At 37.0% G+C, this 9,228-nt stretch overlaps 1 pseudogene; it reads left to right on the forward strand.

Moving 5' to 3' along the window:
• The first annotated feature begins 7,715 nt into the window (after window positions 1-7,715).
• LOC102005113 lies at window positions 7,716-8,494 on the forward strand (annotated as a pseudogene).
• The last annotated feature ends 734 nt before the right edge of the window (window positions 8,495-9,228 follow it).

A 9,228-nucleotide genomic window follows, 5' to 3' on the forward strand; every position in this document is an offset into this window, starting at 1 on the left:
AATACATATAGGGCATCACATAGTACGTGCAAAGTTAAGTGGATGAAAAGGTGGTTGAAATCAAGTTAGGTACCAGTGTTTCTTATGCACGTACATGACTTCCCTTGAAGTCACTGGACACCTGTCATTGCCAAAAGCCCTTTCCTCTTTCAGTGGTGATTTCCAGTGAAAGATTTGCAGATTCACTGTGATGAGATTAATACTGCAGTCTAAGTAATCTAAGCTATTACATTTTATTCTTTCATTCATGCCAATGATCTTACACAGAATCAGAAAAGAGTATCTTGTGGTATTTGCTCATTTTCTTTTACATAAGCAAACATTTACTTAGAAACTACTACACACTAAGGCCTATGATAAATGCTGAGGCTGCTGGCATTGGTTTCCAAGGCCAGAACATCGTGATGCGATGGAGCTCTGTGTGAGTAAAGACAGGCGCTCAGTACAGAAGAGTGGACAGCACAGGCTGCAGGGAGAGACACGACGTTCACGGAGACAGCTGAGCAGAATGTGGGCAGAGCACTGACAGATGCGTAAGTGTGAGGCAAGAGGTAGTGTGCAGGACTTAGCTGGGAAAGGCTGGTGTTTCAGACTGAATTATGTTCTCTGAGAAATTGAACGAGTAAATAAGATCCAAAATGCACAATAGATGTTTTGAACTGGGAAGAAACTGTTCAAAAGAAAAGACAAACTCTGATGAGAACAGGGGAAAGGAAGAAAGGGAAAAAGAAAAACTGTATTTATACCCAAGATAGTTGTACAGCTGGTTTCTCTCATTCATTGAAAAGTTTGTGCTAATATTGTTTGAACAAGATATCACGCTTATATCTTGTTCTCTAAATACTATGAAGACAACAATATACAATGTATTAATTATTGTAACTCTCCTACTAACCTGTTTTGAAACTGTTTTCTTCCTCTATAAAATAAAAAAAAAAATCACATTTTGAAATGTTACCAGCAATCTGACTGTATTTGGAGAGGGGACCTTAAAGGAAATAATTTGCAGTAACTAAGCTCATAAGTGGAGGGTCCCGATCCAACTGGATCAGTATCTTTATAAAAAGAGACCCAGGGTGCTCCCCATTCCCTCCACCTCTCCCTTCCCCTTGCTCCCTCAGTACTTGCACAAAGGAAAGGCCGTGTGAGGACATAACAAGAAGGTGGTTGGTGACAAGCCAGGAATAGAGCCCTCGCCAGGAGCCAAATTGGCCATTACCTTGATCTGGTACTTACAGCCTCCAGAACTGTTAGAAAATAAATTTCTGCTGTTTAAGTAATCCATCCTGTGGGGTTTTTATTCTGGCAACCTGCGATGATGAGAAAGTTGGTAAGAAGGTATAGATAACTCCAGCTCGGGAGAAAATCTAAATAAATGCATGGAGGAAAGCACGAGCGTGGCCTGTGTGGGTTTATTTGCAAGTGACTTAGTTTTGCTAAAACAGAATCAGGACTGCGATAAGGGAGGTAGGATGGCAATAATTAAAATGATGGTAAGTGTATGAGACAGTTTCAAGGAAGTCTTTAAATGTTATACTAAGGAACCTTGATTTTCCAAAATTATGCTGAAGATTTAGGAGTAAATGCACAAAACAATATTTGTGAATTTTTTTTTTAAAAAATCACTTTGTCCAGCAACACAAATTGTGTGAATGATGAGCTTGACGTGAACCTAACTTGAGAGAGGGAGGTCACCGGGCAGTTGTCTCAGTCTTTGGTAAACAGTGATGATGATTCAAACTATTATTGCAGAGGTGTAGTTAGAAAGAGCAGGCATGGATCAAACAAGCCTTACGTGAGTAAAATTTAACTCATTTTTTCTCTTTGAGAGACATTTTAGAGGAGAGGAATGAGATTATTTCCAGAAAGAGACAAATCCAGATTTTTTAGGTCCTCAAGCATGCAATTTGGGGGTCCTCTATGGAAAAGAGTGGGACATTATAAAATACAAAGTTGCTAATTTCAGTTTAATCATGCATGCATACAATATAGTTTAATAGTGCATCTACCTCCAGTGGCGGACTCCAGATTTAAAAGACAGACAGTTACACACATCACTAGCCCAGCTAAGCAGCACAGAGAAGGTCAGAGTTGTGGGAGGGCAGTGGGTTAGTTTAGACATGGACATTGGAGAAGCAGCTGGAGACATTTGAAAGGATGCTCAACGTATTAGTCTGAAGCACTTGTAGTTTAAGGGTCTACTTATAAATTGTAAAGGGCTGGACCACAGTAGCAGCCACAGAAAGAGATGAGAAGAGCACTGCGGGTGCTGATATTTTAGTTCACTGAGACTAGGAGAACAGTTCAGTATGAAAGGAAGGAAGAAAAGGGTGAAATAAAGATGACAGTGGGTTTCTTTCTAGTACTTTGATGAATTGAGATTTTGGTGCTAAGATAAAATAGTGTGGATAAAATACTAAGTAGAGAAACGTGCCATTTTCTTATAGGCGAACTGAGACTGAAGAAAGAATTTAGAAGAAACGGATAGTGTGATGTGCCCCCAGAGTATCATGGTAGAAATGTTTATTACATTATTGGAAATAGATCTATCAATTATTGATTTTGAGGTAGATTTTATCTTTGTCTTCATTTTGCAATACAAAGAAAACACAGCAGTTCTAAAATGTTTTATCACTTGTCAAAAATTATCATGTAACTGGGGCACTTAGGAGTGCCAAGCACAGAATAATCAGCCAGTCAGAGATACTCTAAGCCTGAAGAAGGGGGACAGTCACTAGCACAGAAGGTGCCCATGCACAGAACATGGGGGAACAACAGCGTCCTAAACTTTTAGAGGGCGAAAAGCCACCTCAAAGCAATTATTTTCCATTCCTCACTTTCCCCAACTCTTAACAGCTACTCATGTGCTCTCTCTCAATGAATTTACCTATTCTGGATTTTTCATACAAAAAATGTCATATAATAGTTACATAAAACATATTGGCTTCTGCTAATTAGCATTCTTCTGGCTTCTCTTACTATAATGTCTTTGAGGTTCACAAAGCCACAGCATATGTCAATATTTGATTCCCTTTTATGGCCAAGTAATACTCAGTAGTGTGTATGTACCACTTGGCTTATCCACTGATCTCTTGATAAACAATTGTGTTGTTTCCACCTTTTATCTGGCTTTGGTATCAGGGTAATGTCCTCATTAAATGAGTTAGAAAATCATCTCTCCTATTTTATTATTTTGGAATAGTTCAGATAGATTAATGTTAATTCTTTTTATATGTTTATTGGAATTCACAATTGAAATCTTGGGATGAACTTTTTTCTTTATGTGTAAGTGGATTAGCGTTTAACCCCTTTTTTGGTGTAGGTGTGTGTCAATTTCATATCTCTTCTGGAGGCAATTTTAGTAATTTATGTATTTCTCAGAATATCTGTTCATTGTAAATACTGCTATTAAGAACAAGTGTGTACATGTTGAATACTGTTCAGTTATTTTTGGTACATACTTAGAGATAGAATTGCTGGGTCATATGGTAATTCTATATTTAACTTTTTTAGTGATTTATCAAGCTTTTCTCCAGGGTGACCGGACCATTTTACCTTATCACCTATAACATATGATAGTTTCAATATCCTGACATCTTTATGAATACTGCATATACCTAGTTTTTTACAGCCACCATTTTGGGAGTAAATTGGTATCTTGTTGTGGTTCTGATCTGCATTTTCCTAAGGACTAAAGATGTTGAGCATCTTTTCATGTGCTTGTTCATTTGCATATTTTCTCAGGGGTAATGTTTATTTCGGCCCTTTGTTGATTTTTTAAAATTTATTTTTGCTCTTTTTTGTGTTCATTTTTAAACTGGATTATTTGTAACTGAGTTGTAAGTGTTCTTTATATTTTACAGACTAAAACCTTGTCATATATGTCATTTGAAAATATTTTTAATAGGTTATCTTTTAACTTTTTTTACAATGTTCTTTTATGTTCTGCTGTTTGTGCTGTGTCGTATCTAAAATCTCTTCCCAAATACAAGATCATGAAGATATTTTTTCTTATATTTTGTATAAGTTCTAATATTTTACATCATTGCTCCATTTTTAGTTAATTTTTGTATGTAGTATAAAGTATAGGCCCAATTTCATTCCTTTTCATGTGTATATATATTTGTACCAGCACCCAATCAGTCTTTCTCCCATTGAATGTGCTTGGCACCCTTGTTGGTTAATCTATTAACCAGAGAAATATGAGTTTATTTCTGGACTCATATTTCTGTTTCATGGGTCTGTATGCCAAGGTTTATTTCAGAACCACAATATTTTTATTGCTGTAGCTTTATAATAAATTTGAATTCAGGAGTGTTTTGGGTATGTGAACATTTTGGAGATTGACCTGCAATTTTATATAAATTGATGAATCAATTTTTCTATTTCTCACAACTAGAGACCATACTCATAAGTGAAATAAATCAGACCTGCATGTGCAAGCACCACATTGTTTCATTGGCGTAAATCTTGAAAGAGTTAATTTAAACTAGGAGTTATGATAGACCTTGAGAAATGATAGGAAAACACTCAAGGGTAAAGGGCAACTGGGATGTGGGGAAAGAGAAGGGAAAGAAGGAGAAATGTTGTATGTATGTATATACAGGATAGTTAACATAGTTGTTCTACTGTCTTCTATTTCTTTGCTGAAAGAAACTGTCAGTGAGTCCTTGATTGATCAATATTGTCTGTATCTGTTTTCATGAGAAACCATTTTGAAGATATCAATATGTCATACAAGAAGCATTGTTAATTTTCTACCACTTTGTTTGTAACTCTGTATTGTCTGTACTGTTCTTTTGCTATTTTGTAAAAGGTTGTCTGTCTGTCAATGTTTTCCTCCTTTTATTTTTAAAATATAAAAATTTTTTTTTTTCTATTTTTGACAAAAAGGGTGACGGGATTTTTAGTATTACATTGACTATATAAATCATTTTGGCTGGTAACATCACCATCTTAACAAAATCAAGCCTTCTAATCTGTAAATATGAAATGCCTTTCTACTTATTTAAATCTTTTAAAATTTCCTTCACCAATATAGTTTGCAGTATGCATGTCTTTGACTTCCTGGGTTAAATGTATTTCTAGATATTTTATCCTTTTGGATGCTCTTGTGAGTGGAATAGTTTATTAATTTCCTTTTGGATAATTCACCACTAGTGTATAAAACACAACTGTGTTTTCTGTTAAAGGTTTTTTGTTTTGTTTTGTTGTGGTTTTTTTCTTCGGATTTTTGAAACAGAGTCTCGCTACGTAGCCCAGGCTGGCCTTGAATTCATGCCGATCGTCTCGAGTGCTGGGATTACAGGTATAAACTCTTGCTACCACTTCCACCTGTGTGTAAATTTTGTACCCTGGAATGTTGAATCTATTCTTTTTAAAGGATATTGATCTACAGTTTTCTTTCCTAATAGATTCTTTATCTGGCTTTGGTATCAGGGTAATATCCTCATTAAATGAATTACTAAATCATCTCTTCTATTTTATTGTTTTGGAACAGTTCAGACAGATTAATGTTAATTCTTTTCATATGTTTGGCAGAATTCACAATTGAAATCCGGGGATGAACCTTTTTCTTTGTGTGTAAATGGATTACTTTTTAACCCTTTTATTGATGTACGAATGTGTCAATTTTATAGTTCTCTTGGAGGCAATTTTAGTAATTTGTGTATTTCTCAGAATATCTGTTCATCCTGGATATTTAATTTGTTGGTGTTCAATTATTTACAGTCCTTATTATTTACAAATCTTTATCTGGCTTTGGTATCAGGGTAAAATCCTTACCGTTATTTTATAGTCCTTACTCTCTCTTTGAAGTCAATAACAATATCCCCACATTTATTTCTGATCTCGGTTTTTTGCCAGTCACTTTTTTCTTAGTCAGCCCAGCCAGAGATTTATTATTTAAACGTTTTTTTATATTGACCATTTTTTTAAAGAATCAACCTTTGGTTTTACTGATTCTATTTTATTAGTCTATTCTTTTTTATTTTAAAAAATAAAAGACAGAAAATATATTAACAGACAGACACCCATTTACAAAATAGCATAAGAACAATACAAACAAAACAGAGTTACAGACAAAGTTGTAGGAAATTAACCATGCTTGTTGTATTACTTATTGATATCTTCAAAGTGCTGTCTCAGGAAAACAAATAGAGACATACAAGATTAATCAAACATGTGATCATTAACTGTTCCTTTCTGTACAGCAATAGAAGACAGTAGTACAACTATGTTAGGTATCTTGTATATACATACATACATAATTTCCCCTTATTTTATTAGTCTATTCACTCTGACCATTAGTCACACTTGTCAACTTGACAGATTGAGAAGCTCCTGGATGTACATTTCTGGGTGCAGCTCTGTGGCTCACAAGCCAGAGATGATGTCTGATTCCTAGCTCTTTCCTCGCCCCTGCTCTCTTCTTCTCCACACTATGAACTAGACAGCTTTCTCCATCACACCTCTGAGACCGTGTTTCTGTCTTGGAGCCAGCCAACCTTGAGCTATGACCTTTGAAACCATGACCAAAATTAAACTTCTTTTCCTGGAAGGCATGGGTATCAAGTATTTTGTCCCAGTGACAAAAAGCTGACTAATACATTGCTTCAACTTTTTCTCCATGCTCATATTTACTATGACTATTCTCCCCTAATTTTGGCTTGGGTTTGCTCTTCTTTTTGTCTTTCCTTAAGGTAGAAAGTTATTTAGGCCTCTGACTTGAGTATTTGTGAAGGTCGGGATTTACATACATAAGCTTGCCTTTTGGAATTGGTAGATTCTGTAAGTTTGGGTAAAGTGTTTTTGCTATCATTTTTCTCTGAATATTTTCTAATGTTCCTTATAGTTTTTTCTCTGATGTACTGTTGTCTCAGAGTGTGTAGTTTACTTTCCAATATGTGAGTTTTCCAGTTTTCTTTGTTACTGATTTCTAGCATCATTCGATTGTTAAAGAAGATACTTTATATAATTGTAACTCTTTTGCATTTGCTAAGATTTGGTTTGTCACCTAGCATCTGGTCTATCCTAGATAATTTTTGTATTAGTTTTTCATTACTGTGATGAAATATCTGAGAAATTAACTTGAAAGAGGAAAGGTGTATTTGGATTCATGATTTCAGATGTTTCAGTCCATGGTCGGTGTCTCCATTATTTGTAGACCTGAGGTAAGGCAGTGTATGATGGCAGGAGAGGATAGCATAGGAAATCTGCTCACTGCATAGGGGCCAGGAAGCAGTAAGCAAAAGAAAGAATCAAATAATAGGGGGCTGGGGATTAGATGTAGTACCCAAGATCACACCAGTTGACTTTCTTTTCAACCAGGGCCCATTGCTCAAGTTTCTATCATGTCCCATCAATGGATTGGAGCTCTCGTGATCCAATCACCTTAGAGACCCTCCTCTGAACAATGATCTTTTTGAAGACATTTAAAATCTAATAATAATGTTCTATGTGCATTTGAGAACAATATATCTTCTACTAGAATCATGATTTATTCATAAAATAAAGTACATGTGATTATAAAGGAAAACTATGAAATTTAAGTATAGCTATTAAAATATTTCAAATATGTTCTATAGAAATATATGATCTTTTAAACTTGGAATAAATTACCATAATTTCTCAGTAGTAATGTATGTTAATAATATTTTGAAATATCTATGTAACCTGAGGTGCTGTGATAATATCTCTCATTGCCATTATTAACAATGTCGTAAGCACTACTGTTATTAGATATTCCTTTAAAAATGGCTCACCAATCAAAAATATTCCAGATTCTTCTTGCCTTGAACAAAGAATTGGATGAGACAAGCTGTTATGGCTTGTGTCTAGATAACCCCCCCAAAGAGTCATGTGACCATAGGTAGGAATTTTTCACAGGTGGCTGGATGTAGAGTGTGTGATTGACTCATGGTCCAATGCTGGGATTAAGGATGTGCGATTGCTGAATCAGTCCACTGATTGGTTTGGCACCTACCTGCAAGTCTGACCCCTGCATACCCACTGACACCTGGATCTGGTACAAGGAGGTTGACGCTGGGTCATCACCAACAGCTCCGGGAACAAGTCCTTTGTGAGCTCCTCAGAGGCCGAGTCAGAGCTGTGCATCAAGAACCTGGACAGGACCTTAGACCTCAGCACCTTCATCTGCAATGGTACCAACTCGAAGGGCACAAAACAGGATACCATCACGCTGCATGTGCGTGGCCACCTGGCAGCACTCTGGCCCTTCCTGCGCATTGTGCCCAAGGTGCTGGTGCTGGTCACCATCATCTTCATCTATGAGAAGCTGAGGAATCCAGATGAGCCCCTGGACAATGAAGACGCAGGATCTGTGCCTCTGAAGGGCAGAGGGCCCCACATGAATGACAAAAGCAAGAACCTCTGCCAGAAGAACACCACCTGGCAATACAATGGCCCGGGTCCTATCTCTACTTCCCGCAGGAGTCCATCCCCTGCCATCAAAGTGTCAGACCTGCTCACCTAAGAAAACCCAGGTAGCAACAGCAAATCCACTGTAGATCTTCACATTTGATTTTTAAAATCTTAATTAATGTAGGATTCTCTACATAGAGAAAAAATAAAAACAAAAATCCACCACCCTAATCCCAGTAAATACAATATAAAAGGGGCAGAAAGATGCTGTTATGATCCCTCCCTTGTTGTCTTTGCTGTATTTTCCTGCAGTGAACTGCTTTTCTCCTCTGTGATGCCCCTCTGCCATGTGCCACTCTGCCTTGGAGCTAGCCAACTATGGACTGAAACCTCTATGAACTGTGAGCTAAGTAAACCTTTCCTCCATTAACTTTGGGTGTTGGGTATTTAGTCTAGCAAAAAGAAACTAAGACACAACCCAAAAATGGTGCTAAAAGTTTATCAAAAGTGAGAGCTGAATGGGTATGGGAGACAGTAGCTCTGCAGAGTGAAGTTGGGCAGAACAAGAGAAAAAGAAGGTAAAAGCAAAAATAAAAGTACATGCTAAGGCAGTGCAGGCTACCATGGGAATCCCAGTAGCTACTCCCTGTGGTATCTTGTCTTCTTTTATGTGGCCCACATCTCCTGGGAGCTCTCATGATGTTCCACATGTGGGATCCTGCGAATTATTTAGCCCTGTCCTGAGATCTTGCAACCGACAGGTCCTGCTCATTTCCCCAGCCAGCTTTGCCACACCCTATCTCCTATATCACTACTAATACTTTTAGTAATCGAGGAGAATAACAA

The sequence above is a fragment of the Chinchilla lanigera genome, unplaced genomic scaffold, assembly GCF_000276665.1.
Source record: "Chinchilla lanigera isolate Chin_1 unplaced genomic scaffold, ChiLan1.0 scaffold00007, whole genome shotgun sequence".
Lineage (NCBI taxonomy): Eukaryota > Metazoa > Chordata > Mammalia > Rodentia > Chinchillidae > Chinchilla > Chinchilla lanigera.